Below are 9,853 nucleotides of genomic sequence, written 5' to 3' on the forward strand. Positions count from 1 at the left end.
TGTTTTTTCGTTAAGTAAGTGGGAGTTCTGTTCACAAACAGGGCATATAAGGACAATTTATAAAATAATGGTTGGAATGTGAGTCTTTACAGGTAATCAAGTCTTAAAGATACAGACAATGTGAGTGGAGAGAGGGTTAAGCACAGGTTAAAGAGATGTGTATTGTCTCCAGACAGTACAGTAAGTGAGGTTTTGCAAACCCAGGCAAGTCATGGGGGTTACAGATAGTGTGACATGAACCCAAGATCCCTGTTGAGACAGTCCTCATGTGTGTGGAACTTGGCTATCAGTCTCTGCTCAGCGACTCTGCGCTGTCGTGTATCGCGAAGGCCGCCTTGGAGAATGCTTACCCGAAGGTCAGAGGCCGAATGCCCGTGACCACTGAAGTGTTCGCCAACAGGAAGGGAACAGTCTTGCCTGGTGATTGTTGAGCGATGTTCGTTCATCCATTGCTATAGCGTCTGCATGTTCTCCTCAATGTACCATGCCTCAGGACATCCTTTCTTGCAACGTATCAGGTAGACAACATTGGCCGAGTTGCAAGTGTGTGCCCCAGTCCAACGCCAGCATCTCCACATCATAGGTGCGTTGGACCATACTAACTTAGAACCCTACAGTGCAGAAAGAGGCCCTTCGGCCCATCGAGTCTACACTGAACACAATCCCACCCAGGCCCTACCCCCATATCCCTACATATTATACCCACTAATCCCTCTAACCTGGACACTAAGGGGCAATTTCTTAGCACGGCCAATCAAACTAACCCGCACATCTTTGGACTGTGGGAGGAAACCGGAGCACCCGGAGGAAACCCAGGCAGACACGAGGAGAATGTGCAAACACCACACAGACAGTGAGCCGAGCCGGGAATCGAACCCGGGACCCTGGAGCTGTGAAGCAGCAGTGCTACCGTGCCGCCCACTTCTCCCTCAGTGTACCCGAACAGACACCGGAGTGTGGTAACCAGGGGATTTTCACAGTAAGTTCATTGCATGTAAGCCTACTTGTGACACTGATAAATAAACTCCCAGCGCTGGCAGAGTGGGATAAGGCCTGGAATTCCTGACCATTATTTTCAGCTGATGGTGCGTGGATGGACCACTAGGTGTCAGTATGAACCAAGACAAGCCCTGGACATGTCCTCCTGCAGCCTCTCGGGCTGGGAATCATCCTCATTGTACTTATCCTCTTAAGTGGAGCTTGTTGTCTGAAAGCCCCTGCCATCCAAGATGTTTAGCCCTCTGAAATTTCGATGAACCTGAATGTTGCTGGGTCTCCCGGGATTTGTAACTGTTTATTGCCTCAGCAAGGCCTGTTATTGAGGAACGCCGAGAGTTAGGGAGACCTCTACAATGGATGTTCCTCCATCCTAGGCCTCAGCGTAGCTCGGGACAGTACAGGCAGCTGTTAGCAGCCTACCAACCGGTGGCCTTGGGTTGGTAAGGGTCGCAGGGGGCAGGGGCAGTTAGGAAGGTGGGAGAGGGCAAGGGGGGGGTGGGAACGGTGGTGGCTAGTTTGTGGGATTTTTTCCAACCCCATCATGAAGTGGGTCAGTGGGGCATTTCAGCGACTGCTTCTCGGGCCTTGGGTATATCTCAGGTTGCTTCCCCTTTCTGCACTGGGATGTGGCCATTCCAAAGAGATATCCCCACCTACTCAGCCAGGCCTCATACCGGAGACCAGTGTTAAACACGACCCTGACAATCCAGGGAAATTATAACCCAGCTTTAATTCACAGAACAGCTATAACTGGAGAGCGGTAATAATCTCTCCTTCCCTCGGGGAAGGATCGATCAGTCTCTCACATCCATTCGAGCAGCTTTGGGGGGGTCCGTCTTCCTCAACGTGAGGCTGAAAGGAGGCGCCCATTTCAGACAGAGATGAGGAAGAATTTCTTCTCTCGGGGGAGAGTGAATCTGTGGAATTCTCTACCGCAGAGGGCCGTAGAGGCTGGATCATTAAATATATTCAAGACTGAGATCGATTTCTCGTCAGTCAGGAAATTGGGGGGTTATAGGGGTAAGGCGGGAAGGTGGAGTTGAGGATTGTATCAGATCAGCCACGATCTCGTTGAAAAGCAGTGCAAATGCGATGGGCTGAATGGCCTTCTGGGTTCATTATGGGGTTATGGAAAGGAATCATTTGAGAGGTTTTCCAATCCGGGATTGTCTTAAAAAGGGGCAAGGATGATAATACACCACACTCGGTCAATCCTGCCATACCAATCTACCTTCTCCTCAAGCTCTTTCCTCAGGGTAGAAGGGTAACCATTTTTTAAATTAATTTGTGGGACATGGGCGTCACTGGTTGGCCAACATTTATTGCCCACCCCTAGTTGCCCTTGGAAGTCAGGTGAAAGTCAACCACGTGGCTCTGGAGTCATGTGTAGGCCAGGCCGGGTAAGGACGGCAGATTTCCTTCCCTAAAGGGACATTAGTGAACCAGATGGGTTTTTCCGACAATCGACAATGGTTTCATGGTCATCCGTAGATTCTTAATTCCAGATAAAAACATGCTTTTAGGCTGATTGGTGTTAACAAATTGTCGCTGAGTTAGACCTTCCCTTAATCTGGCGCACATATAATTCTCTGAATTTGCACCCCCTTACTATGGAGTCCAAGAGTCGTAGACAAAAGTCGTAGGTTGAAGAAGGATTGGAATGAGGCACTCACTGAGTGTCAAAATGGGCGGCGCGGGCTTGTATCCTGTGCTGTGTTGTTTTTTGGGATTCAAATTTTACCATCTGCCGTGGCGAGATTCGAACCCAGGTCCCCAGAACATTAGCTGAGTGTCTGGATTAATAGTTTAGTGATAATACCACTAGGTCCAATGCCCTGGTTTTAAAGACCCATGAGTGTGCCTTTATCTCCAGCGGTTGAGGGGAACGCTCCTGCCCCCCCCCTCCCTCAATCCACCTCTCGCCCTCGTTTGGGAGATTTCCAATTGTCTCCTCCTATTTCTCCCCGTGGTACGTCGCCTAGACCGAGCTCTCGGAAGGACTTGCAATGACCTCACTTGGCCGCTTTATCCAGATCCCTGTGCCAGTTTTTTAACACCTTGCCGACTAATAATCAACTCGTCAGCAAGGCTGCTTCACACTACACAGCTGAAAGGATGTGTGAGTCACAGGCTTCGGTCTGTGTAAACGCCATTACGCAACGGGTAGATGTGGTGTTCCTTGTCCAACGCTTGTCCACGCTGAAGGGTGTGTGTGTGTGTGCGCCAGAGGGGAGGCAGCAGGCCCTCCTGACACACGTCTAGAGGAGAAAGTGATATTTTTCACACAGTGGGGAGAGTGTCCCAGTAAATACTCTGGAAATGACACTGACATGCATTCTATCAGGTTCATGTCAGAGATCTCCCTGTGGAAAGAACAACAGCCTGGGAACCAGACTAAGGACAATATTAAATCATATTTTAACTCTATGAGCATGGAAAGACATTGATTACAGGCAAAACACGATCATTTTTACTAAGTGTCCATCTGCTTTCAAATTCTGTCTGGTTTGTCTCAGTAATAGCTGTCCAGACGATGGAATCAGTGTAAAGAACCCTCCCCATGAGAAACAGTGAGTACAAAGAAACCTCCACCTTAATTACAATGAGGAGAAAGAACTCTCCCCGTTAACCCCAATGGGTAGATAGAAATTCTCCCATTAACGCACCGAGTACCAGAACCCTCCCCATTAACTACACTGAGTACAAATAAATTCCCCCACTAATCACACTGAGTAAAAAAAATTTCCCCATTAATCGACTGAGTGCAAAGAATCCTCCCCATTAGCCCCACCGAGTACCAAGAAACCATCCTCAGTATCTCCCCATTGACCTTGTTCAGCTTACAGATAGAACCCTACAGTGCAGAAAGAGGCCCTTCGGCCCATCGAGTCTGCACCGAACACAATCCCACCCAGGCCCTACCCCCATATCCCTACATATTATACCCACTCATCCCTCTAACCTGGACACTAAGGGGCAATTTCTTAGCCTGGCCAATCTACCTAACCCGCACGCCTTTGGACTGCGGGAGGAAACCGGATATCTTCCTGTGGACCCCACTCAGTGTGCAGAGATTAGGTTGGACTGGCTGGGCTGTGCAAAGGGGGTTTAAGGGGAGATTTGATAGAGGCGTACAAGATTAGCAGAGGTTTAGATAAGATCGACAAAGTGTTTCCGTTAGCCGATGATGAAAGGACTCGGGGGGGGTGCCTGGGTTTAAAGTTTTGGACGGGAGATACAGGGAGACACGAGGGAGAACACTTCTATACAGTGAAAGCTTATGAAGATCACCATCTCAAGGTTAGCCATGGAAAGGGAAGTCAGTGCCGCCAATTTCACTAATATATCTTCAGAATGAATAAAGAACAGGATTCTCTAACGCAGCGGAAGTGAGAGTAGACCCAGTAATGCAGAGTAACCTCCCCAACCAAACCTTCCGAAAGCCTTTTATAAAAGATCAGGCCATTTTAAGATTCAACAGGACTTGATGCAGAAATCAGAGAGACGTTCATACAGCAGCGCACTGACAACGCTGGCTATCAACATGAAAGATCTCGCAGGTGAGTGGGGGAGAAGGGGGAATGTGTTGATTTCCCTTAAGGACGCTGAGATTGTGATTCACAGGAAGCGTCTGAGCTCTCTGCGGCGGTTCAGACATGGCGAGAGGTCACACGAGCCCGTGCCCTTCCCACAGACATTCCTGCTCATCCACGAGCACTCCCTCTGATGCCTCGGGTTTCGCCTCTGCATGTTCCTGACACAGTCTGTTCACCGCCTTTCCAGATGAATCCTCCCTAAGTTAACTTCTCACAAGTCGGGGACTCCCGTGAGTCACAGAGACATTGACTCATAGTCGTGGAGTCATAGAGAGGCTCGGCCCATCGAGTTTGCACCAACAATAACTACCACTAAAGTCGCGCTAATCCCATTTTCCTGCACTTGTCCCATATTGGGTGTATAATTCGGATGTTAGAGGGAGGTTTTTCCATACAGAGGGTAGTGGGGGCCTGGAATGCACTGCCAAGTAAGGTGGTGGAGGCAGGCACGCTGGAGTTGTTTAAGGCTTTCTTAGATAGGTACATGAGCGGACTAGAGATGGAGGGATACAGGAGACTGTTCTAAATAAAGATCAAGAGCCTTGGGACGTCCCTGGGAATCAATTGATTCCTACGGACCTTCCAACATATTTCATGGCTCACTTGTCTTACTTCTGAGCTTCTGGGGATTCCGTAAATGTCTGTCTAAGTTTTGCATGTTTATTGACGTCTTTTCTTTTACTTCACTTGTGATTGGGTCCGCCTTGTTGTCCAACGAGGGGCATACACGCGGTGGGTCGTGCGAGGGCTGCTCTTGGATGTTGCTTTGAGAGTTGCCTAGTGCTTCACGTCGTTAGTGTACGCTTAAACTGGACCATCTGACGGGCAACACAACAGCTCAGTGACTATCACTGTTTGCTGTGCAGATACATGGATTTGGGCCGGTGTCTGTGGGAGTTTGCGCATTCTCCCCGTGTCTGCGTGGGTTTTCTCCGGGTGCTCTGGTTTCCTCCCACACCCCAAAAAAACGTGCTCTTAGGCTGATTGGTGTTAACAAATTGCCCCTAAATTAGTCTCCCCTCAATCTTCCCCAATAGGCGTAGACAAAGGTCATGGGTAGAGGAGGGCACTCACAATGTTGAAATGGTGGCGCGGGCTCGATGGGCCGAAGGGCCTGTTTCCCGTGCTGTGTTGTTCTTTGTTCTATCCTTGAACGTTGTAATATTCCAAGTGCTCAACCAAATACGTTTTACAGGTTGGAAGGATTCCGGCCTCCACTACCCTCCCAGGCAATACCCTCCAGATTCCCACCACCCTCGGAGCCATTTCCTTTCCTCAAATCCCCTCTGAATGTCCTGCCCGTCACCCCGACCCCTCGTGATTGACCCCACACTCAAGGGGAACAGTTGCTCCCTATTCACCCTGCCCATCCCTCTCATAATCTTATCCGCCTCAACCGTGTCCCCTCTCTGCACTCAAGAAAACAACACAAGTCTCTCCTTATAGCTCAAACGTTCCATCCCAGGCAACATCCCCGGGTGTATCTCCTCCGTATCCCCTCCAGTGCAATCACATCCTTCCCAGACGAGGGGACCAGAACTGTACTCCAGCTGTGGCCTAACCGATGTTCTGTACAGCTCCAACACAACCTCCCTGCTGTTAAACCCTATCGCTGGAATTACAGTGCCATGGAATCGTAGCGGGTGAGACAATAGAAATGTCCTGGGTCGGGAATTACGCTCGATCCCACCCACAGTCACAACTGATAAAAGCAAGTGTCCCATATCCCTTCTTAACTATCCTTTTCACTTGCTCTGACACCTTCAGGGATCTGTGAATAAATACCCCAAGATCCATCTGTTCCCCTGAGTTCCCAGTGTCCTCAGTAAGAAGCCTGACAACACCAGGTTAAAGTCCAACAGGTTTATTTGTAGCAAACACCCACTAGCTTTCAGAACTGGCCATTCCTTCGTCAGGTAGGTGGGAGTTCTGCCCTGATGAAGAAACAGCCAGTTCCGAAAGCTGGTGGCTTTTGCTCCAAATAAACCTGTTGGACTTTAACCTGGTGTGGTGAGACTTCTTACTGTGTTTACCCCAGTCCAACGCCGGCATCTCCACATCATGATTCCCAGTGTCCTGCCATTCCTTAAATGCTCTCTTCTCCCGTTAATTCTTCCAAAGTGCATCAACTTGCACTTATCAGGGTTAAATACCATCTGCCATTATTCTGCCCAATGCATTTATCCCTTCCTCTAGCCTACCACCTTCTTCTGTGTGGTGTTTGCACAGTCTCCTCGTGTCTGCATGGGTTTCCTCCGGGTGCTCCCGTTTCCTTCCACAGCCCAAAGAAGTGCGGGTTGGATTGATTGGCCGTGCTAAAATTGTCCCGAGATGTGTAGGTTGGAGGGATTAGTGGGTATAATATGTAGGGATATGGGGATAGGGCCTGGGTGGGATTGTGTTCGATGCGGACTCGATGGGCCGAATGGCCTCTTTCTGTGCGGTAGGGTTTCTATGATTCTTCACTATGAAGCACCTACCAATCTTGGTGCCATCTGCACACTTGTTTAACATTCTCCCCACATTTTCATTTGTACCATTTATGTATATAACAAACAACAAGGGACGAGGCACTGAACCTTGTGATACACCGCTGGACACTGGCCTCGGGCAACTCTGGTAACCCTTTGTGCCCTATCACTAAGGCAGTTTTGGATCCATTTCGGCAAGTTTCCCTGAATGCCACGCGCTTCAGCCTTCTGAACCAGCCTTGATTCAGAGAGGATGTTTGATGTCTTTAGGGGATGCTCTGAGGAATCTCCCGCCATGATTGAGTCCAGAACGGAGCAGTTGCTTTGGGAGTGTGGCGTGGGGCTGTATGGGTGATGTCTCGTGCCCAGCGGAGCTGTTTTTGAGGGACACTGTGCAAGCTGGCTCGGGAAGGGGCACTGGTGTTTATACCACCTTTCTCAGCACCACACTTAGAGAGTTTGAGAAGGCAGTGCTGATGGTGCCTGCCCAGTGCTTTGGGCTCTGTGTTGCTATGGAGAGTGTTTTCACCGCACAGATTGCTGTGTTTTTTTCATTCATTCGTGGGACATGGGTGTCGCTGGCTGGGCCAGCATTTATAGCCCATCCCTACTTGCCCTTGAGAAGGTGGTGGTGAGCTGCCTTATTGAATCGCTGCAGTCCATGTGCTGTGGGTTGACCCACAATGCCGTTAGGGAGGGAATTCCAGGATTTTGAGCCAGCGAAGGAATGGTGAGATGTTCCCAAGCCAGGACGGTGAGTGGCTTGGAGGTGGTGGTGTCCCCGTGTATCTGCTGCCCTTGTCCTTCTAGATGGAAGTGGTTGTGGGTTTGCAAGGTGCTGTTTAAAGATCTTTGGTGAATTTCAAGAAGATTCAGTAGGACTTCCTCAAGGGCAAGCATTCTTTTTTAAAAATTTTTTTTTATTATTGTCATAGCTAGGCTTACATAAGAACGTAAGAAGTAGGAGCAGGAGTAGGCCATCCAGCCCTTCGAGCCTGCCCCGCCATTCAATAAGATCATGGCTGATCTGAAGTGGATCAGTTCCACTTTCCCGCTTTCTCCCCATAACCCTTAATCCCCTTGTCTATCAGAAACCTATCTACTCGTGACTTAAATATATTTAGCGAGGTAGCCTCCACCACTTCAATGGGCAGAGAATTCCAGAGATTCACCACCCTTTGAGTGAAGAAGTTCCTCCTCAACTCTGTTCTAAACCGCCCCCCCCTTATCTTGAGGCTGTGCCCACTAGTCCTGAATGTAATGAAGGTACTGTGAAAATCCCCTAGTCGCCACACTTCAGCGCCTGTTCGGGTACTCTGAGGGAGAATTTAGCATGGCCAATGCGCCCTAACCGACACATCTTTTGGATTGTGGGAGGAAACCCACGCGGTCATGGGGAGAATGTGCAGACCCCGCACAGACAGTGACCCGAGCCAGGAATCGAACCTGGGTCCCTGGCGCTGCGAGGCAGCGGTGCTAACCACTGTGCCACCGTGCTGCTGGATTTTCCTTTAATACCAGGAACGAGTAAAACCAAACAGGGGAAAAAAGAGTCAGGTCGTGTTGTGCGGACGCCGCCATGCACAGTAACCGCCCCAGAGCAAAAGCTTCTGAAAGCCTTTATCTTTGCAAAAGGCCTCTTTAAGACGCATGTTCAGTTCCGCACGGGATTTGGCTCAGAAACCCAGACAGGCATTCCTGCAGCAGCACACTGACAACCCGGCTCGCTGCTCTGTCAGACGGTGCGGGGGAAGTGGGAAGTGCAGAGTTCGGCTGAGGACACTGACGGCCTGATAACTGATCCCAGGCAAGCGCCTTGGAGTCACAACTCAGACGCGGAGAGGGGGGTCAGAGGGACCCCTGCCAAGGACACGTTCACAGACGCCCCTGCTCAACAGCAAACTTCATTCATAACTTTGCAGGGCAAGGTGCTGTGTGGGTGGGCACAGTTTGCGCTGTGTTGATACTATCCAAGGTTGTAGCGAATGCCCCAAAGCGCGTCATTAAACAGTCTGACCACAAACACCATTCATAGGACTGGCTGTGTGTTTACCAGTCTGAACGCTGGTCGGGGAAGAGAGATAATGGCAGGTTGAAGCATTTCATAAATCTTACTGATGCAAGTCTTTCATTTCTTATTCCTTTTACGTTTAAATCTCTCACTGTTAGGTTGTAACAGACTGCAGCTGGAAAGAACTCTGGATCTTGCTGAGGTTGGGAAAGGCGCTATTAAAATGCAGATTTATTTTCTTTCCGGTGTTACATTGATCTGTCGAAATTATTTGATTCACTCTTCGCTGAGTTGTTGATTGCTATAAATAACAAGGTCAGCATTAAGCAGGGTCCCCCCCCCCCACCATCTCGAACTTAAAAACTTACTGGTGACCACGAAACCATTGCCGATTGTCGGAAAAACCCATCTGGTTCACTAATGTCCTTTAGGGAAGGAAATCTACCCAGTCTGGTCTACATGTGACTCCAGAGCCACAGCAGTGTGGTTGACTCTCAACTACCCCCCCACCCCCCCCCCCCCGAAATGGCCTAGCAACCACTCAGTTGTATCAGGAAGGCAGCCCACCATCAGCTTCTCGAGGACGACTACAGATGGGCAATAAATGCTGGCTCGCCAGCCCATGATCCACGAATGAATGAAAAAATAACCCACCTAGTCTGTCCGGGTGAAAAATCCAACCGGCCCAAGCAGACTGCTCCCTCTGGGTCACACCCGCCGTACGGCAAAGACACCACCCACCCTGCACCCGCCCCCCCGCCACCCTCGCCCTCAGC

This window comes from Carcharhinus amblyrhynchos, chromosome 25 (genome assembly GCF_965287045.1).
Source record: "Carcharhinus amblyrhynchos chromosome 25, sCarAmb.v2.hapA, whole genome shotgun sequence".
In the NCBI taxonomy this organism is placed as follows: Eukaryota; Metazoa; Chordata; class Chondrichthyes; order Carcharhiniformes; family Carcharhinidae; genus Carcharhinus; species Carcharhinus amblyrhynchos.